The following is a 25,186-nucleotide window of genomic DNA, read 5'->3' on the forward strand; positions in this document are numbered from 1 at the left end:
GGTGGAAATTTTTGCGCATTTTAGCAGACGACAGGCAGATGGGGCCCATGTGTAATTTTGCACTGTAACGTATCGAGGTTATGCTGTGAAGCAATCTATGTGCAATAAAGTCTGTTGACTCCAAAGGAAGCTCGCTGACTTTTATAGATGATTACAGACTAATAAAAGTATATGGAATGCAGCTTCTAAAGATTATTTGAATAGAAATATGAGGTGTGGTACCCTGAGCGGTAGGGAATTATCCCTAGCGCTAAAAGTTAGTAAAACAGAAACGAAAAATGCTAGAAAAATTTATTTATTACCTCAATAAAGTTCAGTTGGAAGTTTAATTTCATTAATTTTTGATTCTGAAGACCAAATTCGGCAAGTGCCGTCCCTCTAGTAGCGGATCATGAGCCTACATTCTGGAGAAACAAGTTGGAAAATCGCCTTTTTTCTCTTTTAAAATTTGCGTACCTAGCGTTTCTAACGACCATCCCCACCACCACTACTACTGGCAGATTGGGCGTTTGACCGCTGTTACTTGTAAAACAAGTTAACTCGACAGTCCTTCTTCTTCTCGAATCTTTTGATGACATCGTCATACCATGTGTCTTGGTCTTCAAGCATTTCAGTACTGACTTTCCAGTAGAGGTACACACAAGAGCTAATCCACAATTCTAGGCCACACTGTTCCTCAAATAAGTTTTTACACGTTTTAGATAAGCAAAACTCCTTTGAACTGAAACACTTGTTGCAGGAATGGTAACAATTAGGCAAATAGTTTGAAAGCTTCTGGAAGAATTTGGTCCATTTCATTCACAATCATTCTTTTAATAATGAAATTTCTTTTGATAATGTTTCCCAAACTGAGAGAGTGAAACCACTCTGTGGAGGGTGAGATACGGTTTCTGCTCCCCCCCTCCCCCCTCCCCTCAAAATTAACTTGAAGTTTTCTTAGATCTATAGGCAGAGCCAGTGAATAAACTGTTACCGTCAAGAAATGTAGGACCATTATTTTTGTTGGGACAATTTTTGCTTTTGACTGAAGCATCTTATAACGTCTACTACGTTTTGTCCTCTCCCTTCGTCCCATTTTTCAGTCTGGCTCCTAATGGGACCTCTGTATGCATGTGTAACAAAATCTGCACAGCACTTTCGAACAGTAGTTGAGATGATAGGGTCCTCGGGTCGTATAGGCGTAAGGCCTAAATCGTATGTGCGAACTACAGACTAGCCAGTGCACCGATTATAGGAGAGGAGCGCCACACTTAAGGCAGAAATCTTGACTGTAAAAAACTGGTTTTGCTGTCTCTTTACGTTGTTAACAGTTATCCTTTGCACGTGCTTAATACAAAACTGGCCATTACAATTGCTACACCACGAAGATGACGTGTTACAGACGCGAAATTTAACCGACAGGAAGAAGATGCTGTGATATACATATGATTAGCCTTTCAGAGCATTCACACAAGTTTGGCGCCGGTGGCGACAACTACAACCTGCTGACTTGAGGAAAGTTTCCAACCGATTTCTCATACACAAACAGCAGCTGACCGGCGTTGCCTGGTGAAAGGTTGATGTGATGCCTCGTGTAATGAGGAGAAATGCGTACCATCACGTTTCCGACTTTGATAAAGGTCGGATTTTAGCCTATCGCGATTGCGGTTTATCGTATCGCGACATTGCTGCTCGCGTTGGTCGAGATCCAATGACTGTTATAGCAGAATTTGGAATCAGTGGGTTCAGGAGAGTAATACGGAACGCCGTGATGGATCCCAACGGCCTCGTATCACTAGCAGTCGAGATGACAAGCATCTTATCCGCATGGCTGTATCGGATCGTGCAGCCACGTCTCGATCCCTGAGTCAACAGATGGGGACGTTTGCAAGACAACAACCATCTGCACGAACATTTCGACGACGTTAGCAGCAGCATGGACTATCAACTCGGAGACCATGGCAGCTGTTACTCTTGACGCAGCATCACAGACAGGAGCGCCTGCGATGGTGTACTCAATGACGAACCAGGGTGCACGAATGGCAAAACGTTATTATTTCGGATGAATCCAGGTTCTGTTTACAGCAGCCAGCCGTGGTGGTCTCGCGGTTCTAGGCGCGCAGTCAGGAACCGTGCGACTGCTACGGTCGCAGGTTCGAATCCTGCCTCGGGCATGGATGTGTGTGATGTCCTTAGGTTAGTTAGGTTTAAGTAGTTCTAAGTTCTAGGGGACTAATGACCACAGCAGTTGAGTCCCATAGTGCTCAGAGCCATTTTTTGTTTACAGCATCCTTGATTGCTGAGCCCGCATCTCGTGGTCGTGCGGTAGCGTTCTCGCTTCCCACGCCCGGGTTCCCGGGTTCGATTCCCGGCGGGGTCAGAGATTTTCTCTGCCTCGTGATGGCTGGGTGTTGTGTGCTGTCCTTAGGTTAGTTAGGTTTAAATAGTTCTAAGTTCTAGGGGACTTATGACCACAGCAGTTGAGTCCCATAGTGCTCAGAGCCATTTGAACCATTTGATTGCTGACATCGCGGTGAACGCACTTTGGAAGCGTGTATTCGTCATCGCCATACTGGCGCATCACTCAGCGTGATGGTATGGGGTGCCATTGGTTACTTGTCTCGGTCACCTCTTGTTCACATTGACGGCACTTTGAACAGTGGACGTTACATTTCAGATGTGTTACGACCCGTGGCTCTACCCTTCATTCGATCCCTGCGAAAGCCTACATTTCAGCAGGATAATGCACGACCGCATGTTGCAGGTACTGTATGGGCCTTTCTGGATACAGAAAATGTTCGACTGCTGCCCTGGCCAGCACATTCTCCAGATCTCTCACCAATTGAAAACGTCTGGTCAATGGGGGCCGGGCAACTGGCTCGTCCCAATACGCCAGTCACTACTCTTGATAAACTGTGGTATCGTGTTGAAGCTGCATAGGCAGCTGTACCTGTACACACCATCCAAGCTCTGTCTGACTCAATGCTCAGGCGTATCAAGGCCGTTATTACGGCCAGAGGTGGTTGTTCTGGATACTGATTTCTCAGGATCTATGCACCGAAATTGCGTGAAAATGTAATCACATGTCAGTTCTAGTATAGTATATTTGTCCAATGAATATCCGTTTATCATCTGCATTTCTTCTTGGTGTAGCAATTTTAGTGGCCAGTAGTGTAATATACTGTTCAAAACAAGTGTTGCTGCTACCCTCTTTACTTACTGTTCAGTTCCCCTTTAATCTAAGACCACATACGCTCGCAGATCTGGAGCTGGTGCAGAGCTTTTCTTGATCAGTTTAGTCTCGCGGCCGAGCAGGCACAAGCCACGTGCGGTGCTATCGAAAATGACAAACACCGGCCAACAATGTCCAAACAGCAGTCTGTACGCCTGACCTAGATTACCGCTACGGCTATGTCCACCGCAATCTACGAACAATTCAACATTTAAGGAAATAAAAACAACTTGATTATCTAAATGTGAGGAGAGGCGGTATTCTAACACTCTCCCTTTTTCCCTTCCTTCACGACCACCATAGCTTCATGCCATAGCTACATCGAAATGCATTGTTGCTCTGGTAATAAGCGTCAAACGTGTACAGTGTAGCCAGTGATTTTTTTCCAGTTTTCCGTACAAAGATAGAGATGGACACATTTGATTTGCAGTTTCGAGTTGATATGAGTGATCCTTTGTGGCGGAAGATATTATTTTATGTGATTTATTTGTCATAAATCTCCTAGCTCAATACTGATTGTTCTCAGTACCTCACTGAAGAATGTAAGTTTAATTATATTCCCACATTTCTCCTTAAGACTTTTATGGGAAGGTGGGGGTGGAGGGCTATGGCGAACCAGAAAGTATTTGTAGAAAGATGTTAGTTATTTTCGATACAGTGGAAATGCTTTTTAGTTAAAGGGGGCACCAAACCTCAATGCAAAAGCGATAGAAAAATTCCTCCATCTAGACTGGAATACTCAGAACTCGCTTGACTATCCATATCAGTGGGAAATGGGTCAGCCTCAAGGATTCATGCAGGAAAAAGCGAAGAAATGTTCCATAAATAATTAACAAACGTCGGTGAAAAAGCATTCCCTACCACTACAACAAAGCAAGTAGAGGTTCAATCAGCAAAGGTGTTGATAGTAACTATGTAACAATATAGGGTAAACTCGTACAGAAAGGCGCAAACTACATACATATAACATCGTATCGAGAACTAAGAAGTAATGATTCTTGCAAGATGCATGAAAACTAGTAACTGGACGCATGCGTTTGAGCTAGGTGTAGTATTACAAGAAAATCCTTCCGTAACTCCTTGCAGATTGTCTTAAATTAGGCATATATTCACATCATCCTTATATGCCACAGCAAGAGAAAGTCCACTGCTGCAGCAGCATCAGAAAAGTAAGACTTATGTTCTGAAACATTAATATGTAGCAAGCTGATATGAAGTACATAGTTCATGACACTCACTACATCCACATTTCAGTATGAAAATTTTAATTAATTTGGCTAATCATGATATCTCCCATTTATGTGTCATAGGAATACATAATACATTTATGATTTGACACGTGCCACTTTGTTTGGAGGCCAAATTTCTCATAGTCAGCTCTGTGATAATAGCTACGCAGTTCACTCAATAAGTCGTGGCAGTTATTGCTTAGGTAATGCCTTTCATGCTAAAAACAGCCCTCAGTTTACTAAGGCATTGTAGATAATTTTATCGTGGCGTATGCTTTATTATCCAGACTCATTATTGCAATTCATTATCCACGGCTCATAGACGCGGTATTACTGCCGCGAACTGCGTAAAACTTTCCCACACTGCTACACAAAAGAGTCGAAGAAGAAATCGAATTTTCAGCCATGTGGACCACTGTTTTATATAAATGAGGCAAAGTTAATTCTTTTCTGAAACTAGTTTGTTAGGAAATCGTTTTACTATTTGCACACAAAAATTAAGAAAATACTTTTTTTTTGCATTTGCATGATTTTTTTTACTGTGCAAAGTTTCTCATGTGATTTCATTAAAAAAATCTGATATATTAAAGCCGAACATTCGTGCTTGGCAGTGAAGTGGCTACCTTTTCATTATTAGTTACAGTTTTTACGATGTTGAAAAATCAAGCACCATAACTTATTGAACGTAATTCGAAGAATTTGCAGTGAAGAATGACCTTACTGTCTATTTCACTTTAGGTAGTGTATAGCAACGTACCAACTGTAGCTAACGTATCGAAGTAATCTTTTATCGTTGTAAGAAAGCTGAATCCTTCCAGTGACGAGTAAATGGATTATATGTGTTGGTGATATGCCGCATATGACAATTTCCTGCACATCATGCTGAGAGCTTAGAGACAAGTCACTACTCATAAACAGGTCAGCATATTGAAACAAGGTTTTCAGCAAATAATAGTACACAAAGAGATGAGAAGTTCTTTGTACAATAAATATTGAGATGTTTTTATCTATCATAACGTGGAAGTATATTTATGCTGTTCATTAGCTTATGATAGGAAAAGTACAGTGCTATAATGCAAATCAGTGTTTGCTATAAAACGTTTTGCAAAAACACCATCATGTAAAAATATACACTCACCTCTGGCGAGAAGTTTTAATATAGTGTGAGTGCGGCTTCATTCCTGCCTCTTATACAGCAATTGAGAAAATCATTTGTACACAGAAAACGAGATTTGAGTTCTCTGTATTTCATACAAGTTTCATCACGAATATTACATGTAACGTTACAAACGTTGTTCAGTTTACTTAAATTGATTTAACTACTGAAAGTTTAATGTCAAATAAACACAAAAATGCAATGCTTTACATGGCAGTTTATTATCAAACAAATATGGTAGCACACATTATCTTTACAGCTGAAAATCCTTTATTTACCACATGAGTTTCCTTTTAATATATCATCAGTCACAATCGATTTGGTACGAATTGTGAAAACTTGTTTGTTACGTTTGATGTTAATGTTTTTCCATTTACACAGCAGCACTTTAAGGTCTGATTTGCACCCACTTTTGTAATTCATTGTATAGATGTTCAACAATGTTTACAGTGATACCTCTTACTTGCAACACATATAGTTGGTGAGTTATAGTGTCATTTTTAAATTTCAGTATGTAACTTTTAGTTCCCTTTTTATGTATATATCGATCCATGGCTAATGTTTATATACGGTTATTACTATTTTGTTGTTTTAGGTGTGGTACTGCACAATGTCACAAAAATCTATCAAGGAATTTTTGGATGTGGTAGTAGCACTAAAAATATCAGATAATTCGTATAAGAGTTACTCATGAGAGTGGCCAGTCTCAGTCTGATAGCAGCAATACTAGCCAAAGATACAAGAAAGCACAAGCATTGATACTGTTAAGCTTAATATTTTATGGTCAACTATGGATGTTTCTTCCTATGCTTGTGCTATTATACTATATGCTCACCATTAACATACTTGGCTTGTTGAAAGCAATTTTAAGTTTGTACAATGTGTGTGAGATACGTCATGTTGCACGTTTCTATACTTAACGATTTCAGGTAGTGGCGATGGACATAAAAGTTGTGGCATAGAGCTGTCAAAGCATGTAAACATCGCACTCTCATTTGAAAACACAATCGGCTCTACTTCAAGTATACCTATTTTTGAAACAAAATTTCACTCATCAGAGAAGCATAAGTTTCCACGAAAGAATGGAAGATCCTGTAAATCGGAATGGTTTGTGGCTTATCCATGGCTACATTACGATGAAAAGAGTGGCAGTGTTTTCTGCTATGACTGCATTCGATCCATGCACTTAGTGAACAATAGAACATCATAGAAAAAGCCTGTTTTTCTCAAAGAAAGTTTCTGCAACTGTAAAAAAGTTACGGAAAAGTTAAAAGATACATGAGACAGTCTTTTTCATCGAGAATCTCTCGCTTTCATTCAGCAACGTGGAAGTAGCACACCTGTGATTGCCCAAATTGTGCGATATCTGCTGATCGATCAGGAGAAAGCTAGAACCGCTTTGCTAATAATTGTAAGTTCACTCAGGTTCTTGAGACGAACAGGAAATGCGCTGAGAGATCATGAAACGATCTCTGGGAATCTCATGACACTTCTCTTTGAGAGGAAGAATGATGTGCCAGAACTGATGATATGTCTGGAACGCCATGACATTGGTTGGCACCAGAGGTACAAAACGAAGTACTGGAAATTATGGTTCACATGATCCAGCGAGAAATTTTGCAGCAAATAAAAACGTCCCCATTTTACAGAATTATGGAAGATTCAACAACGGAGGTGGCTGGCTAGGAGTAGTTCACTCTTTGTGTACATTGTGTTGACCCTGAGACCCTAGAAATAAAATTTTTTTTTCTGTGTTTATTTTAGTCCGCCGGACTCTAAGGCGCAAACACTGGAAATTACCATTAAAGACATCCTTCTAAGACTCTAACCAGAAATTAAGTTTCTACACGCCCGCTGTTTCGACGGTGCAGCTAATATGTCTAGGTGGAAGAAAGGTGTGAAGGAAATCCTTCTTCAAGACCAGCCAAAGAGTTGCTTCATCCATTGCAGCATTCTTTGTTTGGATGTTGAGCTACAGGAAGTTTCAAGGAGCTGTGATCCAATATGCGATGTTCTGGTAACTGTGAAAAGCGTTTCAAGCATAATTCTGGAACTTGTTAAAAGGAAAAACGTGTATGCAGATGCTGTGCTACTATTTGGTGTCGATGATACAAATCCACACCGCAAAGCTCAGTGACTGAGTCCAACGTGTCCCATCCAATGGGCTGTAAGAATAAAATCTTTGACACGTTTCAGGGAAAACTACGAGCGGGTCCAGAAAACGGTGACTAAAATACTGAAATTATCAAGCTCAGTTAGAGACGAAAGGTCAGTCCTACGGGGCTATGCGAAGTGGCTCGAAAAGTTTGAAATTATTTTCTTTATAACAGCAGCAACTGAAGTGTTTTGGCCATGCGAGAAACTGGCCGGATGCCTAGATAATCCGAATTTTAAAACAGCGGGAGTGAAACATTCTTTAGACCTTCTAAAATTAGTTCTCTCAGATCTTAGGACTACAGAAGCATTTGATATGCTGTAACAGAAACCCAAAGATTATTCTAAGAACCTAAATATGAAAGACCCAAATATCTCAAGCCCAAGAAAATAGCTAGCGAAATTGTAACATACAGAAACACCGTCTGTTCCCAAAGCATTGTCTCAAGAACGAAAATTTAGGAAAGATTTGTTTGAAATTCCTGATCTTCTGAATGAGACTGATTGAAGGGTCAACCAAGACGATGTAAAGCGACTATCCCATCTTGAAGAGATACTTATTACGTCCTCCAAACACATCCTTCATCTACACGACGTTTGGAAGAATTGCTTGTAGTACATACAACAGATTGTAACTTGGACAGGCTTCATGCACAATTCGAAATGCTGCTAAACGTTGCTACTGGTATGCAACTATATAATGTATCCTATATTGGAAGAAACTTATTGCTGATCCTGGTAGGGTTATAGAAGTCTTTCAGGAAGGTATTCGCCTCATCATTCTGATTCTGACAGTTCCAGTATCGTCAGCATCCTCTGGGAGGTCATTCAGCGCCTTGAGATGACTTAAAACATGCCTCAGTTCAACACTGACTCAGTCGAGAATCACCCATAAATTCCTCATCCGCATTCATCAATACAGGGCTAGAAAAATTAATCTTAATGGATGTCATGAATGAATTTGTCTCCTGAACTGCCGAAAGGAAAACTGTGCTTGGAAATTGTATGTAAAATTTCTTAGTTTAAATACAAAGCAAAATAAATGTCTTCTTCTTTTTCACACAAATTATGTTTTGTTTTTATTAAGATGTGATGCACAGTGTTTGTAAAATAGTAATACTAACAAAGGGTCTCTCTCTGGCCAATTGATATTGCAGTCTACACTAAACATGAACTCCATTTCGTAGATGGTTTAAAAACAAAGTAGGACGAATGTCATCTCAGATTAATGAAGTCTTTTTAAAAATTAAAGCAACTAAATTGTTTTCAAGAGCATTATCTATAAACTGGGTCCGTGTTAGTGTTAATGCGTTGCTTCTCTCTGTAGAACAACACACTGTTGGTTACCTAACACACCTTCCCACACTGTCGGTGTGCATGTATTTTTAAGGGTTTTGCCGAAGGACAAAATCAGTAAATGGGTTTGCTTGACTTCCCCCCCTCCCCCTCCACCCCTTCTAAGGAAATAATTGGTATGCCAGTGGAGTGAAATGCATATGTTAGGAATAAAACAGTCTTCAGTTCTACATTCAATTGCGAGCTATTGAAGGACACACTATATGTTTCTAAAAATGAATCCACACTGTTTACAGGGAAATGCTGACCATAATGGGCGAACTGAGTAGTATCGCCTAATTTAAGGAAGAGGAGTTTCTCACAATGGGAAAATCTTGATTTCAGTTGTGTTACAATACCTGGTGTACATAAAGCCTGGCAACACTTTAATTATTTATTGCACAATAACCAAACATTGTACAGATATCATAGATAAGTCACTTTGAAGAGAATGTATACCACCACGGTGTAGTTCGGTAATTTGCCGATAGTCAGCGCTAGTCGCAGACATGGAGAGTTCAGGTGCGGAGTGAGCTGTTTCATGAAATGGCCTCCCCAATCACCAGATCTCACTCCATGTGACTTTTTTTGTGGGAACACATTAAAGATCTGGTGTATGTACCACCTCTACCACGTGATGGTGCAGAGCTCCGAGTGAGAACATGGGAAGCGACTGCTACAGTCGACGATACCTTGCTGGGACGGGTATAGCAAGAATTCGATTACCGTATTGACATCTGCCGGGTTACTTATGGTTCGCATGTCGAATGTTTGTTCAAAGTGCAATACGTATGACATCTGTACAATGTTCAATTCTTGTGCAATAAATAATTGAAAATGTTCCCAGACTTTATGTACACCCTGTATTATCCAATACCTCGAAGTATATCTGTTGGTACTTTGATATCAATGGATTGCCAATGCATTCAGCCGTCATTTCAGCTCTATGCATGGAGCTTTCAGCTTGCAAATTAGTTGGAATTTGCACTACTGGCCATTAAAATTGCTACACCAAGAAGAAATGCAGATGGTAAACGGGAATTCATTGGACAAATATATTATATTAGAACTAACATGTGATTACATTTTCACGCAATTTAGGTGCATAGATCCTGAGAAATCAGTACCCAGAGCAACCACCTCTGGCCGTAATAACGGCCCTGATACGCCTGGGCATTGAGTCAAACAGAGCTTGGATGGCGTGTACAGGTACAACTTCCCATGCAGTTTCAACACAATACCACAGTTCATCGAGAGTAGTGACTGACGTATTGGGACGAGCCAGTTGCTCGGTCACCATTGACCAGACGTTTTCAATTGGTGAGAGATCTGGAGAATGTGCTGGCCAGGGCAGCAGTCAAACATTTTCTGTATCCAGAAAGGCCCGTACAGGACCCGCAACATGCGGTCGTGCATTATCCTGCTGAAATGTAGGGTTACACAGGGATCGAATGAAGGGTAGAGCCACGGGTCGTAACACATCTGAAATGTAACGTCCACTGTTCAAAGTGCTGTCAATGCGAACGAGAGGTGACCGAGACGTGTAACCAATGGCACCCCATACCATCACGCCGTGTGATGCGCGAGTATGGCGATGACGAATACACACTTCCAATGTGCGTTCACCGCGATGTCGCCAATCAAGGATGCGACCATCATGATGCTGTAAACAGAACCGGAATTCATCTGACAGAATGAGGTTTCACCATTCGTGCACTCAGGTTCGTCGTTGAGTACACCATTGCAGGCACTCCGGTCTGTGATGCAGCGTCAAGGGTAACCGGAGCCGTGGTCTCCGAGCTGATAGTCGATGCTGCTGTAAACGTCGTCAAACTGTTCGTGCAGATGGTTGTTGTCTTGCAAACGTCCCCATCTGTTGTCTCAGGGATCGAGACGTGGCTGCACGATCCGTTACAGTCATGTGGATAAGATGCTTGTCATCTCGACTGCTAGTGATATGAGGCCGTTGGGATCCAGCACAGCGTTCCGTATTACTCTCCTCAACCCACCGATTCCATATTATGCTAACAGTCATTGGACCTCGACCAACTCCACATCTGGAAACATCCAGTCAGCTTTTCAGCAATCCAGAATAGAATATGCGGTCACCTTGTAAAATAGGAAATTCTTTCCTAGCTTTCCTTCCTACTTGTCTATTTTTGAACTCTGGGAGCCACAAGTTACAAAGCGCTTCATCTGTTTCGTACTTTTTATTAATTTCGTAGTTGGTGGAACAGTAACCCCATTAATTAAATTATTCAAAAATGAAAATAGTTCTTATTGCCCATATAGTGTACTAAACATTTATTTACCTTTACATATTCCCCCTCAGTGCTTTATAAATTGCTTCACACGTTTCTGGAATTATTTTGGTTAATGTGCAATGTGGTGTTCGAGAGCTGTGTTGTAAACTAGAGTAGCTCTCTCCTGTATCAAGAAATACAGGGGGTCACAGTTTGCCTGTGTCCTACAGATATAATGTTTCTCAAGAGAGTATTCTGTTTTGTAATACGGGAAGCCGCTTTACTGATCAAATAATGAAATACACTGTCATCCATTCGTAAGTAATTTACATATAAGAGTTGATGTCTTTCACTTGCAGCTCTCACATCAAATTTTGCTGGATGCTTTTACTATCTCGATGTAATGCCTATGGCTTCATCCAAGTTTGTTTGCTTTTTTCCCCTGTTTTTCTCCCAAATACACACACAATGCAATTGCGGTACTAGCAACTGCAGCGCATAACAGGTTATTATCCGCCATCTTGAAATGAGACAAAAAGTATGACGACAGTACAATACCCCTTTTCAGCGCCACGTCAAAGATCTTTGTCAAAGAAATTTGACTAATATTTGATGATATTTCTTTGTGATAGAAATATGATAGTGTAATACTGACCTGACAACGGCACTAACGTGTACGTCCACTGCCACCCTGACCTTAAAGTCCATCCCCACACTTCCATTGCCGTCACTTTCTCCGCAGTACCAATTTAAAATTAGGCATAATTCCCTGCTCCATCCTGTATTAGACAAAAGGTTTACGATCATATTACTAATGTGAGATCCAGATCAATGGTTTAATGAATTACCTGCTGACGAGATTAATGACACGCCAGAGAAGCTGAATATTGAACAAAAATTTTGTATGTTCATCGAGAAACAATACTCATGTAAAAAAACGAGTTTGTCGATTAAGTTCTTTTGTTTCTTTGACAGTTCAGTACTAAATTTTGTAATTTGGAGATTAATAAATAGTTCTTCATGAACATCAGCAAACGTTTATCCTACAAATTTTGGGGACACGCCTGGGACGTGACGACGGAGTTTTCCTGCCTAATCTACGAAATTTACGACAAACTTTTCTGAGCGCCGTTTCGCCTGCGACGATGTAGCGACAAGTAATTCTGGTGATTTGGGGTTTATGACGAGGATTCACATTTTAACGACGATTAACGGTAGCAGAGCGACGCAATGAGAAATTTTAAGCGTGAGGAAAGGAGAAACAGCCGACAAGAAACGAGAAAAAATTTAAAAATGACAACGTTGGGTGAAATCGGAAAAATAAATAAAAATATAACCTCTACCCCTGTTAAAACCATCAAATCTCTACATAAATTACTTTTTGGAACAGTTCCAGATGACAGAAGACATTGGAAACGCTTGAGAGAATTTCCTGGTTTTAGTTTTCAGTCACAGTCTGGTGAACTTGAAGCTAAGCAGTCATTCATTGAAGCACCATATTCAGAAGCGGAGTTAGGAGCAACCTGCAATATATTATGCATATATAGTGGGACGAAAGCTGAAATGACTACAAAAACTTGTTACTATTTACCGAACAATGACAAACTTCTGGTGAAATTAAAGACTATACAGGACGTGAAGAGGACGCTGATGATGCCGATGATGAAGGAGAGGATGTAATCCAAATGGGTAGCAAAAAAAGATCGAGTTTACTCAAAAATGTGTCTGCAGGATATTATAATGTCTTACTCACAGTATTCTACGTACCATTAGGTGATCTGCATCAATTGTGTGGTGCGAGTCGTGTTGTAGGTTACGTTAGTTTTCGTCGTGTTGGTGTGCCTTATTGTACAGTGCTGTCAACCCTGAGTACATATCTGGAGTTTTACCTTCTTCTAAATGCGGATTAAATTATATATTTACTGTTACTGCGCTGTTCGTACGTGAAAATGGTGTAATACATTTACATTTTATGTCTTCCACCACTTGTTAGCAATGGAAACCCACCACTCGACAAGTGAAATAGTAGATGTGGCATTCTGCTACGGTTTATCAAATGGAGGTAGTCTGTGAACCCATGTCCTCTACACTGAAATATATCCACAGCGCAGAGTGCTCTCTGGTAAGCTGTTTGGCAGAGTTTTCCAGAGTCTGAGGGACACAGGTACCCTCGCACCTCGAATGACTGACAATGGAAGGCCCTGCACAGTCTGCACACCTGACATGGAGGAGTGTGTGCTACGTTCGGTGGAAGAAACTGCTGGGACCAGTGTGCGAAGATTAGCAGCAGTAAAAGGGCTGTCTCACTTCCTTATCTGGAGGGGGAGGTTACTTTATGAATAATTGTTGTACCCGTATCATCTACAGCACTTTCAGGCCCTAAGGCCACAGGATCATCATGCTAGATGGCAGTTCTTTCAATGTCTGTTGCAGAAGTGTGCCACAGATCCACTGTTCACATCAAAGATTTTATTTACTGATGAGGCAGGGTTCACAATAGATGGTCTTATGAATTTCCATAACCGGCATGTATGGGCAGATGTAAATTCCCGAGCAATTCAGGAAAGAGGGCATCAACACCGATTCTCAATCAATGAATGGGCAGGCAAACTTGGTGATAGATTAACAGGGCTATACATACTACCTCAAAGGTTAACTGTGGTGCATTATCTGGACTTTCTCATTAATGTGTTGCCTACCTTGCTGGAGGCTGTGGCATTGCAGCAAAGAATACAGATGTGCTTCATACATGATGGCACACCAACACACTTTCGTCAAAATGTGCACAAACATCTGACGCAGACATTTCAGGATTGCTGAACTGGTTGGGAGGGGGGGAGGGGGAGCACTTGAAGGAATTGGTCTACACCATACCAATCAATGACATGCAGGCACTACAGGGTCGCATCTTCAGTGTGTGCCAGCAGGTACAACAACTGGGTCTATTTCAAAGGACGCATCACTTCTTATACCAGAGGGCAGAGGAGTGCATTGTCATGGATGGATGCTGTGGTGAAAACCTCCTGTAAACATTTGTTTATCGCGGAAAGTATGCATTTCCAGACCCTTATTTATTGGACGTATTTTTCTTGTTTTGATGAGCACTGACACCTCTCAAAGGATTCAATACATTTTTTGAACACACTGTGGGACCCCCTATATCTTGTAGGTCGCGATGGTTATCGCCGGATCGCTTAGAAATTGCAAAGGTAGAATTCGACGGTATGATTCGAGATTGTCCAGAAGTCCTTGGTCTTCACCGCTGCATCTGCTGCCAAAAAGGTGTGGTGCATTGATCCCTTGCAGCGACTAGGGAGCACTTATAGCCCATACAGTGCCAGATCGTCGTCCACTGCTGTTACTCTGCGATTTCAACGAAATGTTGAGTGGTGTCCACCTGTACAGTATGTTGGGTTGCACTGAAGCATACATGCAGATACCTGTCACCAAGGAAACCTTCATGAAAATGGCTATAATTACACTGTTTGAGCTGTTTGACATTTGGTCTCAGGAACGCAGCACAGACAAGGCAGAGATTTATCGATTCAGTGTTTCAAGGGTTGCCATTCTGTTTCTCTTACCTTGGCGACATATTGGTATTCTCAGCCTCACCAGAAGAACATCGCCAGCATCAAATAGAAGTTTTCAAATGGCTGGACGAATATGGCGTTGTTCTGAACACAGTGAAGTATATTTTTGGTCAACCACAAATCGATTTTTTACACACTGCATTACCCAATCAGGCCCCATACCGTTACCTGAAAAAGCGGAAGCTGCAACGATTTCTATGGATGCTAAAGTTTTTCCGTCGGCATCTACCATGGCCAGCATCAATTCAAGAACCATTAACGACTGTGCGCGCAGATCCGAAATGAGAAGGGAAAGCATATATATAACTGGGAGAGATCGCATGAACTGCTGTGTTCAAACAAGCAAAACAAGCGATAGCGGACGCTGCATTGTTGGAGCACGCTGACCCAGGAGCACCGTCAGCACTGGTGGTAGATGCGATCCAGGTGGCGGAGGGTGCTGTGTTGCAGCATCGCATGATGCATGGCAGCCTCTACGTGAGAAAAATCACAGAAACTGTCAACATCGCAACAGAAGTGGAGCGTTTATGACCGCGAACTGTTAGCGATATACGATGCAATCAAGTACTTCCAACCTTAACTAGAAGCCAGTGAGTTTGTAATCTTCACTGACCACAAGCTGCTCATGTATGCATTTCGGCAGAACAACGCCAACAGTTCGCCACAGCAACATAACCAGCTTATGTTTATCACACAGTTCAACATGAACATTCAACACATATCCGGGATCGAGAATGCGATAATAGACTGTCTGTCCCAAGTCAGTAGCATTTCCGCCATTGACCACTCAGAGCTCACGAAAGCACAATGTATCGACCAGGAAATGCGAGAGCTGTTATAAGAAAGAATTTCGTCGTTAGACTTGCAATTCGTCGACGTTCCTGGCACTGGCACCAAATTATACAGTGATGAATCAACAGCAAAATGTTTCAAATGGCTCTAAGCGCTATGGGACTTAACATCTGAGGTAATCAGTCCCCTAGACTTAGAACTACTTAAACCTAACTAACCTGACGACATCGCACATATCCATACCTGAGGCAAGATTGGAATCTGCGACCGTAGCAGAAGCGCGGTTCCGGACCGAAGCGCCTCGAAGCGCTCTGCCACAGTGGCGGCCCAACAGCAAAACCATGGCCGTTTTCACCAGCAAGATTCTGGAAGAACGCCTTCGAATCTTTATACAATCTGTGTCACCCTGGCGCGCGATCTACGTTGCGCCTCGTCACAGATCGCTTCGTATGACCAGGAATGAAGAAAGACTGCCTTGAGTGGACGTGATGTTGCTTACGACAGTGCTGCAAGGTCAGTCAGCGCGTATGTGCGCCGATAGGCAACTGTTCCAACACTACTACTTGATTCACCCACTTGCACGTGGTCGTCGTGGGACCACTACCGCTGACAATGACTGAACGATTCACCCATTGGCCAGAAGCGGTAGCTGTGGAAGACATCTCCACAGAAACTTTGGCGCATGCCTTCGTGCTAAACTGAGTTTCACGTTTTGGCTGTCCTCTGCACTTTACAACAGACCATGGCAATCAGTTCGAATAGAAATTGTTCGCCAAGTTGGCAGTATTCTGTGGCATGAATCAGCACAAAACAACCAACTACCACCCGGCCATCAACAGAATGATAGAGCATTAGGCTGAACACTAAAAGCAGTTCTAATGTGCCACGCCGCCGGGTCGAAAGAAGCTCTTCCGATGGTTCTACTTGGCTTACGGAATATGTACAAACCCGAACTGGACAGTTCCTCTGCAGAACTGGTGCATAGATAGTCACTACGACTGCCTGGTGAGTTTGTAGATGTGTCTCCACAGCCCGATCTACCGTCGCCATAGCCATAGAGGTCATGTCAAGAAGATTCAACCTCCACAGCCGTCCAGACACGTAACTGTTGCCACGTTTGTCCACGAAGACCTCAATATGTGCACACCTATGATTTTGGATACTGATGGCGCTAGACCGGCCCTACGACCACTATACACCGCGCTGTATCGTGTCGTCAAGAGAGGAGATCGCACTCTGAACATTCTGGTCAATGGCAAGCAAACTACCGTTACAGTAGAGAGGTTCAAGCCGCGCATATGTCTTCAACGAGCCGCCATCCATCCCCTCCCGCCACTGACGTGTAACCTCCCCGCAAAAATTTTAAAAGTCAATAATAGTGAAATTGTAACCTCCCAGCAAGAATATGAAAGTCAATGTTAAGTGAAATGTTGTCTTCCCACAAAACTGCATAATAAAAATGAGCCATATATCGTTAAATTGAAATGAAGCTAAGCGTAAACTCCTTGCAAAATTAAAGAATAACAATGGCCCAAATGTAAACTCTCCACAAACATTAACGAATGAACATTGCTCATAAAACCCACAATAATGTTAATTAAATAATGAACCATCAACTGAATGTAACATCTGAGCAGAAATAATTAAACCTGATAAATCTTATAAGGGCAGCTGCGCTGACCTTCGGCCCTGTGAAATAATTAAACCTGATAAATTCTTACCTCAGTAAAACTGCATCAATATCTGCTCTTATTTTTCGGCACAGCTCCGTGCAATGCTGGCCCATATTTAATTTTGATTCTTGGACGGAATGCATAGGAAGTATTATTTAACTTGAAATGAATCTTTTTCTTTAAAACAGTTACTTTATAAGAAAATTATTATTGGGGCAATTCTTGAACAAATTAACTACAATTAACATATGTTATTAGCTGAGCGCAATGCTGCTTCATTACCTTCGATAACAATATACCTCGTCCTGAATCATGACCAGAGATGCAAGGAGAGCACGCCGCCGACGCATGCCGACGGCCGCTCAGTACAACCGTCCACTCGCTGCAACTACTGCCGACTGAGAGCAACTCGCAACTGCTGTTCCTGCCGACTCGCTACACGCAACTGAACCAGACTGCTACTACTATCCAACTGTCTACTCCCTCTGCCGACTCGCCACACACTACTGAACACTCGCGCGGTCAAGCGCAGACTAGCAACGATAAAATAACTATCTGGTCAGAGATTCTGTCATGCCTCGCCATCGCTGGTACTGAATACATATGAAACGTACGCGTTTCATAACCCTCCACTGGGGGGACAAAAATTTGGCAGCGATGGTGAGTCGTTTGGACTTGGCATGAGCAACAAATTTTTTCTTAACTAATTAACTTTACAATTATAGAATATATAGATATATAGGTGTAGAACATGAAGTAATTATAGTGCACACGCACTGAGTACAGAACATATCAGGTAATGACAAAATATATGTATACAATGAGTATAGAACATATCAGACAATGACAAAATATATATACAATGAGTAGAAATCATGTTTACAAATGACAAAAGTGCATATGCACTGTAGTTCAGAACATATTTGCAAATCACAAAAATGTATAGGCCATAAATACAAATCATGATAACAAAAATGATTTTTTTTACTACGTCACAAGAATTAGGATAGGAAAGGGAAGGATTGCATCATGGTTGTAGCACTTTAGGTTGCACGCAGCTGCACTGAAAGTCCATATCTTTCTACAGAAGCACAACACCAAGTGAGACAATCTGAAGCTCTTTTCCTTGAAGTATTAATCAGTGTAGCCAAGACACTGAAATGTCGTAATAATGTTCCATGTTATCATTTTGCTAGTACATTAGGTACACCAAACAGTGGGACCATAATAACATCTCCATCGCTCAAAGTGGTGGACAGCATGTTGTGTCAACACCACGTTCTTGTAAAGTAGACCAACGTAGAATTAGTGCAAAAACCAAATATAGTGCTCCATGATCATGAGGATAGACATGGCAAATGGATATTGCAGTAATTTCTGGTAATTAGGTCAGAAGGTGAAGGACATTAAGTCACATAGTAGTCTTCATTGAGAATTACACTAGTAATGGGTGGCACTCATCGCCTAGTTACTGAACATTTCTGTACCATGTATGTAGTATTACAGAATAATGTTCATAAAATTAACTGAATATAGTAATTATTGGCACTCATTGCCCAGTTACAGACCATCAGATGTCATCATTCAAAATATAAGCTAATGAATGGCATAGTATTAACATAATTCACTTAATTATAGTAATTATTGGCATCATGGGTAATCTTATTACAATAAACAGTGGCATTCATTGGCCAGTTACAAAGCATCATTTTTTTGTATTATTAAGAAGTCATTATTGAAAATGAGTTAATTACTGGCATAGCATTTATACATAATTAATAATCATGGGCATCATAAGTAATCTTATTACAATAAACAGTGGCCTTCATTGGCCAGTTATAAAGCATCATTTTTTTTGTATTATTAAGAAGTCATTATTGAAAATGAATTAATTATTGGCATAGCATTTATACATAATTAGTCTAATTATGGTAATCATAGGCAAATCATGATAACAATAAACAGTGGCGTTCATTGGCCAGTTACAAAGCATCATTTTTTTGTATTATTAAGAAGTCATTATTGAAAATGAGTTAATTACTGGCATAGCATTTATACATAATTAATAATCATGGGCATCATAAGTAATCTTATTACAATAAACAGTGGCATTCATTGGCCAGTTTCAAAGCATTTTTCTTTTTGTATTATTCAGAAGTCATTACTGAAGTGACATACTATTCAGAGCTGATCAGTATTATTCAGAATTCTCTTAAACTAGTAGCATTATTTGGGACTGGTAATTACTTTGTTTGCTTTTGAGTTATTGCTGTGAATGAAGATGTGTAACGTCATTCGTCATGAGTCAGCTGTAGCAAGGTTATGAATCAAGGCAGTATATGTGATCACATTTATAAATGATAGACACAACTGGGTATAAAAAAAATGCAAGTACTAGTACAGGTTTAATAAGTAACAGGTTTAGTAAGTTTCATGAAAAGCTTCTCCTGGAAAAAATACAAAATGGATTATTGAGCTGAAAGAAGAAACGCATACTATGCTGAAAAGTAGTGCACTTCGAATTAACAGGTAGTGAAATGTGTATAAAAATATGTGTGTTCCCTAGCTGTCCTTTCCAAAACCTTCAGTCATCCTACTATGCAATATAACACATACTGTCAAAACGAACTGCAACAAATACTTAAATAACTACATAGCATAAATACAGAAACTTCAACATCATCCTCATCTGTAAAGAAAAACTTCATTATCCATCACTTCATTATCCATATTATCATAACTCCATTATTATCATCACCTGTAAAGAAAAACTTCATTATCCATAGTAGCATATTCTTCATCATTATTCATCACCACTCATTATCATCTGCAAAAAAAATCATTTCATTATACAACTATTCCTTATTTCTATCATATTTCATCACTAAAACTAAGATGTGTAGTTCTGTCTGACAGTCTGCATCAATCGCCTCGTATTCTGAAAGAAAAAATTAGTTAAGACTGCTATTCTACGATGTGTATAGTATATTCTTGTTAATGCTTGTTAATTCTGATCCATTTACTCTTCATCACGAAATATTGCATCCTCTTTCGTTCATTCCGAAGGTGAAATTCCCATTTCTGTTTAATTTATTTCCTTTACACGTTATTTCTTTCTGAAAATGATGAACAAAGATTAATGTCTTGCATTTAAATCATATACCCATTAAATAAAAACTGGTTTATAGTAACATAATTGAGCATACAGCATAGCATGACAGAAAACGTAATATGTCAAAAAAAATAGACAGTGTTCAGATGCAAAAATGTACACAGAATATCACAATGCAGCAGCAAAAAATGTAAAACAGTCACGATGTTGAGATATCATAGGGCAAAAATGTCAAAGTTAACTGGTGTGTGTTATATTTTAAATATTTAATAGAGCATACAAACAAACAGGGAAACAATCATACATACATTTAAAAAAATGATGACAAGAAATGTGACCTTCTTTGTGTTCAGCTTGTATGTTGTGTAGTTAATAGAGGCGAGAATTAAAGACTTTAATGGGTAGATAATTTAATAAAATTAATATGTCACTAGGCAAAATTGCATAATTATTCATAAGATACGTAAGTTTATCTGAAAAATATGCACGGTCTGATGTGTAACGACAAGAAGAGCGACCTGCTAACCTTACCTTGCTGGGCACTTGCCAAGAAAAATACGACAATCATCAGTAAGTAGTCATATAAATATAATTGCGTAAATGGTCATAAAATGTGTAAGTTCATCTGGAAAAATATGCACGGTCTGGTGTGTAATGACAAGAAAAGCGACCTGCTAACCTTACATTGCCGGGCACTTGCCAAGAAAAAATGCGATAATCATAAGTAGGTGTTCATGTGAATATAATTGCATAAGTGGTCATAAAAATTAGGAAATGGCATTACAGTGTGATAAATCATAAAGTATCTTCATTCAATAAAAGGTTTGACGTTCGACACGTGATGGTTTCCTTTCGATTTTCTGGTTCTCAAAGTTTCGATGTGTACAACATTAGGGTGAGGAATGCTGCGAATCCGATATGGACCTGCGTATAGAAGCTCAAATTTACTGCACCTACCTTTTATTTTGTTGGATAAATAGTGTGTACGTACTAATATCTTCTGTCCAACGTGAAAGTCGCGGCGTATACAAACCTGTTTTTGTTGTCTTCTCCGGCGCTCTGCGGCACGTTTGATGTTGTTCAGCGCAATGTCAATTATTTCATGGTGTCGTAGTCGACGAGATGTAGGAAAGTTTACTAATTCTTTAATTTTGTTATGTGGTTCAACATTTTTCAGTATAACAGACGGAGATAGCATAATGGATTCATTTGGTATGGAATTAATTACATCCTGGAATGAGTGTATGTGTGTGTCCCAATCAATATTCTTTTTATGGCAGTATATTCTACACAGTTTACCAATTTCTTTCATTAATCGTTTACAAGGGTTCGAAGAAGCATGGTACCTGGATATATAGATCGGAGAAATGTTTCTAGCTCGTAACATACGTGTCCATATAGCAGATCGAAACTGTGATCCATTGTCGGAAATTACTTTCAACACATGCCCTACATGAAATAGAAAATGTTTTACAAATGCTTTCGAAACAGTTTTAGCAGTAGCTTTGCGTAACGGAGTGAAGGTAACAAATTTTGAAGTGAGTTCAACAGCGACAAAGATGTTGCAAAAACCTCTATTAGTTCTGGGAATCGGACCAAAAATGTCTACAGCGGCCATATGTCTCAATTTAACAGGTACAATGGGACATACTGGAGGAATATGTGAAGTTGTGTCTGACTTAGTTTTCTGGCAGATTTTACACGATGCTAAAACTCGTCGTATACGTTTCTCCATGTTCGTAAAATAACAGTTCTGTCTCAGTATAAGAAAACATTTTCTAGCTCCGTAATGTGCGTATCTTAAATGAGTATACCAGATTAATTTGTTAACAAGTTCGTCAGGAATGCATAATAACCAATTGTTGCTGTCAGGATGGGAGAGGCGAAACAGAATGTCATTGCGTACAGTGTAATGGTTTCTAATCGTAACATTATTCCTATCTTGCCAAAGGTGTTTAATCTCTTTCCATACGTTGTCTTTATTCTGCTCTTGTGCTATGTCTTGTAATGATGACGAAATGAAATTTTCAAATGCAACTTGTTGAATGTACAAGACGCTGAAATTTGCTTTGCAGAAGTTGGTTGCGATGTCTTGCTGATTGTTGCCGAGAGAACGAGATAGTGCGTCTGCTACAACATTTTGTGTGCCGGGAATGTGAACAATTGTAAAATTAAATTCCTGTAGATAAAGTTTCCATCTACTTAATGTGTCGTGTGTAAATTTAGCGGAAAGTAAAAATTGTATCGCTGTGTGGTCTGTGTAAACGGTGGTATGTCTTCCATAAAGAAAATGCCTAAATCTTGTAAAAGCCCAAACAACACATAATGTTTCAAGTTCTGTAACGGAATAATTTCGTTCAGCAGGTGACAGAGTGCGACTGCAAAAGCGATATTTTTAATTACCATACAACCATCTTCAATTTCCTGGAAAATATGTACGCCTAAAGCGGTGTTAGAACTGTCGGTGGCAATGGAAAATTTTTTGGTAAGATCTGGGTGCGATAAAAGTGGTGCATTCAACAAAGCATGTTTCAGGTTCATAAATTCAGAATGTGCTTGCTTATCCCAGGACCAAATAGTGTTTTTTCCTGTCAATTGGCATAATCTAGGGGTGTCTAAAGCAGAGTAATGAATAAATTTACGAAAAAAGTTAATTAAACCCAAAAAGCTGCGTAGTTGTTTTTTCGTTGTAGGAACAGTAATGTCACGTAAAGCTTGAAGTTTTTCCGGATCAGGCGCAATGCCTTCTGCTGAAATTACATGTCCAAGAAATTTTATGGAAGTTTTACCAAAGTGTGATTTACTGAGATTAACTGTGAGTCCTTGTGCACGAAAAGTTTGCAACAGTCGTTCAAGAATCAGATTGTGTTCAGACCAGTTAGCTTCTGCAATAAGAATGTCGTCTACGTTCGTTGTGATTCTGTCTTTAAGCTCTGTCGGTAATATTGTATTCAAACCGCGAATAAAAGCTGCTGAGGAAATTGTTAAGCCGAACGGTAATTTACAAAATTGATAACAGTCACCAAAACAGAGAAATGCTGTGTACTTTCTGCAGTTCGTATGGAGCTGAATTTGCCTAAAATCCCGATTTCAGATATAATGTAGAATAAATAGCAGTACCGTGAAATTTCTGTAGAAGTTCTTCTAGTGTCTGTGGTCGACCTGTTTCATTAATAATTATGTCATTGATGTGACGCGAATCAAGTACAAGACGAAGTGAACCATCTTTTTTCTTAACAATATGGAGCGGGTTTATGTACGGACTAACTGCCGGTTCAATAATTCCTTGGTCAAGCATATCCTGCAATTCTTTTTTAACTTGCTCTCTATGAATATACGGAATAGGATAATGTTTGGCTTTAAATGTGTCGTGCTGTTTGACTCGAAATTCATACATAAAACCGGACATCGTACCAGGAACATTGTCAAAAACTGGAGCTTGCTGTAAAAGAATTTTGTGTAGTTGCGTCCGTTCGTCGTCTGTATTTGCACTGCTCTGTTTAACTTTATCAGAAATCGTCTGTATTACGTCATAGTCAGCTTCGTCTGGAGTATTATAGTTATGTACGTACGTATCTGTGAACAATGTGGAATTACAGTCTATGCCACGTGATACGGAAATGACCTCTGTGCGATTAATTGTTTGTTCTTCTGCAGATAATGAGTGCTGAAATTCTAAAGCCAATTGTACATTTTCATCTTTCAACATTAAATAGGAATTTTGAAAGTCAATAATTGCGTCGTGTTGTACCAGAAAATTCTTATCTAAAATAATGTCTGTTGTCAATAAAGGTACAATCCAAAAATTTGAGTGATATGTATGACATGCAATGCAAAATGATAAATGTGTCTGTAATTTAACGTCTACTCCTTTACTCGATACTGCTCCTTTCACTTTCGTTTTGCCTAATGGTAATGTAGGATAGGTATTCTTTTTGTTACACTCGTTGAAAGTTTCTTCATTTATTACTGACATAGGTGATCCGGAATCGATTACTGCTGAAAATTTCGATGAACCAATTTTAATTTCGATGACAGGATGTGAAATGGTTTTCTGAACAACTGGTCTTTCCTGCAAAAGAGTGTCTCTGATGTCGTCAAAAGTAATAACATTTTCGTGAACAACATTCTGCATGTCAAAAGTAGTGTTTGTGTTACTGGAAGATGCGACCTGTACATTTTCTAGCCAAATTCTATCTGACGTGTTATTATTTTCTGGAGGATGCTGTGGCATTTCCACTATTTGAACTGTTCTGTTATTTCTTCCAGACGTATTACGTTCTGGATGATACCTACTGTCGGGTTCATTCACGAGAATATGTTCTTGCAGATGATTTTGCTGTTGGTAAGACCGACTGTTATTAGGTGTACCCCAGATCACGTAAGAAACAGATTGCCCGATCGCTTGGTCTAGCAGGCGGCAACAGCGTTGCACCCTTACTTGTGGAATCAACCACTAGATGGCACTCCGTTTTGTGAAATATGTGGCAACATCGGCCGAACGCGTGCAGCTTTCCACTATATGGCGTCTGTGAAGTACAGCTGTTTCTGACATACCAGTGGTAGTGGATCGAGTCGTCATGCCGAGGACCTGCGAGTATATCAACTGTGGAAGGAGTAGACGACCAAATCCTGAATTAAAAATGTTCAGATTTCCCATCAAAGATAAAAGAAGGCTACACGAGTGGATT

Source organism: Schistocerca nitens, chromosome 7 (assembly GCF_023898315.1).
Source record: "Schistocerca nitens isolate TAMUIC-IGC-003100 chromosome 7, iqSchNite1.1, whole genome shotgun sequence".
In the NCBI taxonomy this organism is placed as follows: Eukaryota; Metazoa; Arthropoda; class Insecta; order Orthoptera; family Acrididae; genus Schistocerca; species Schistocerca nitens.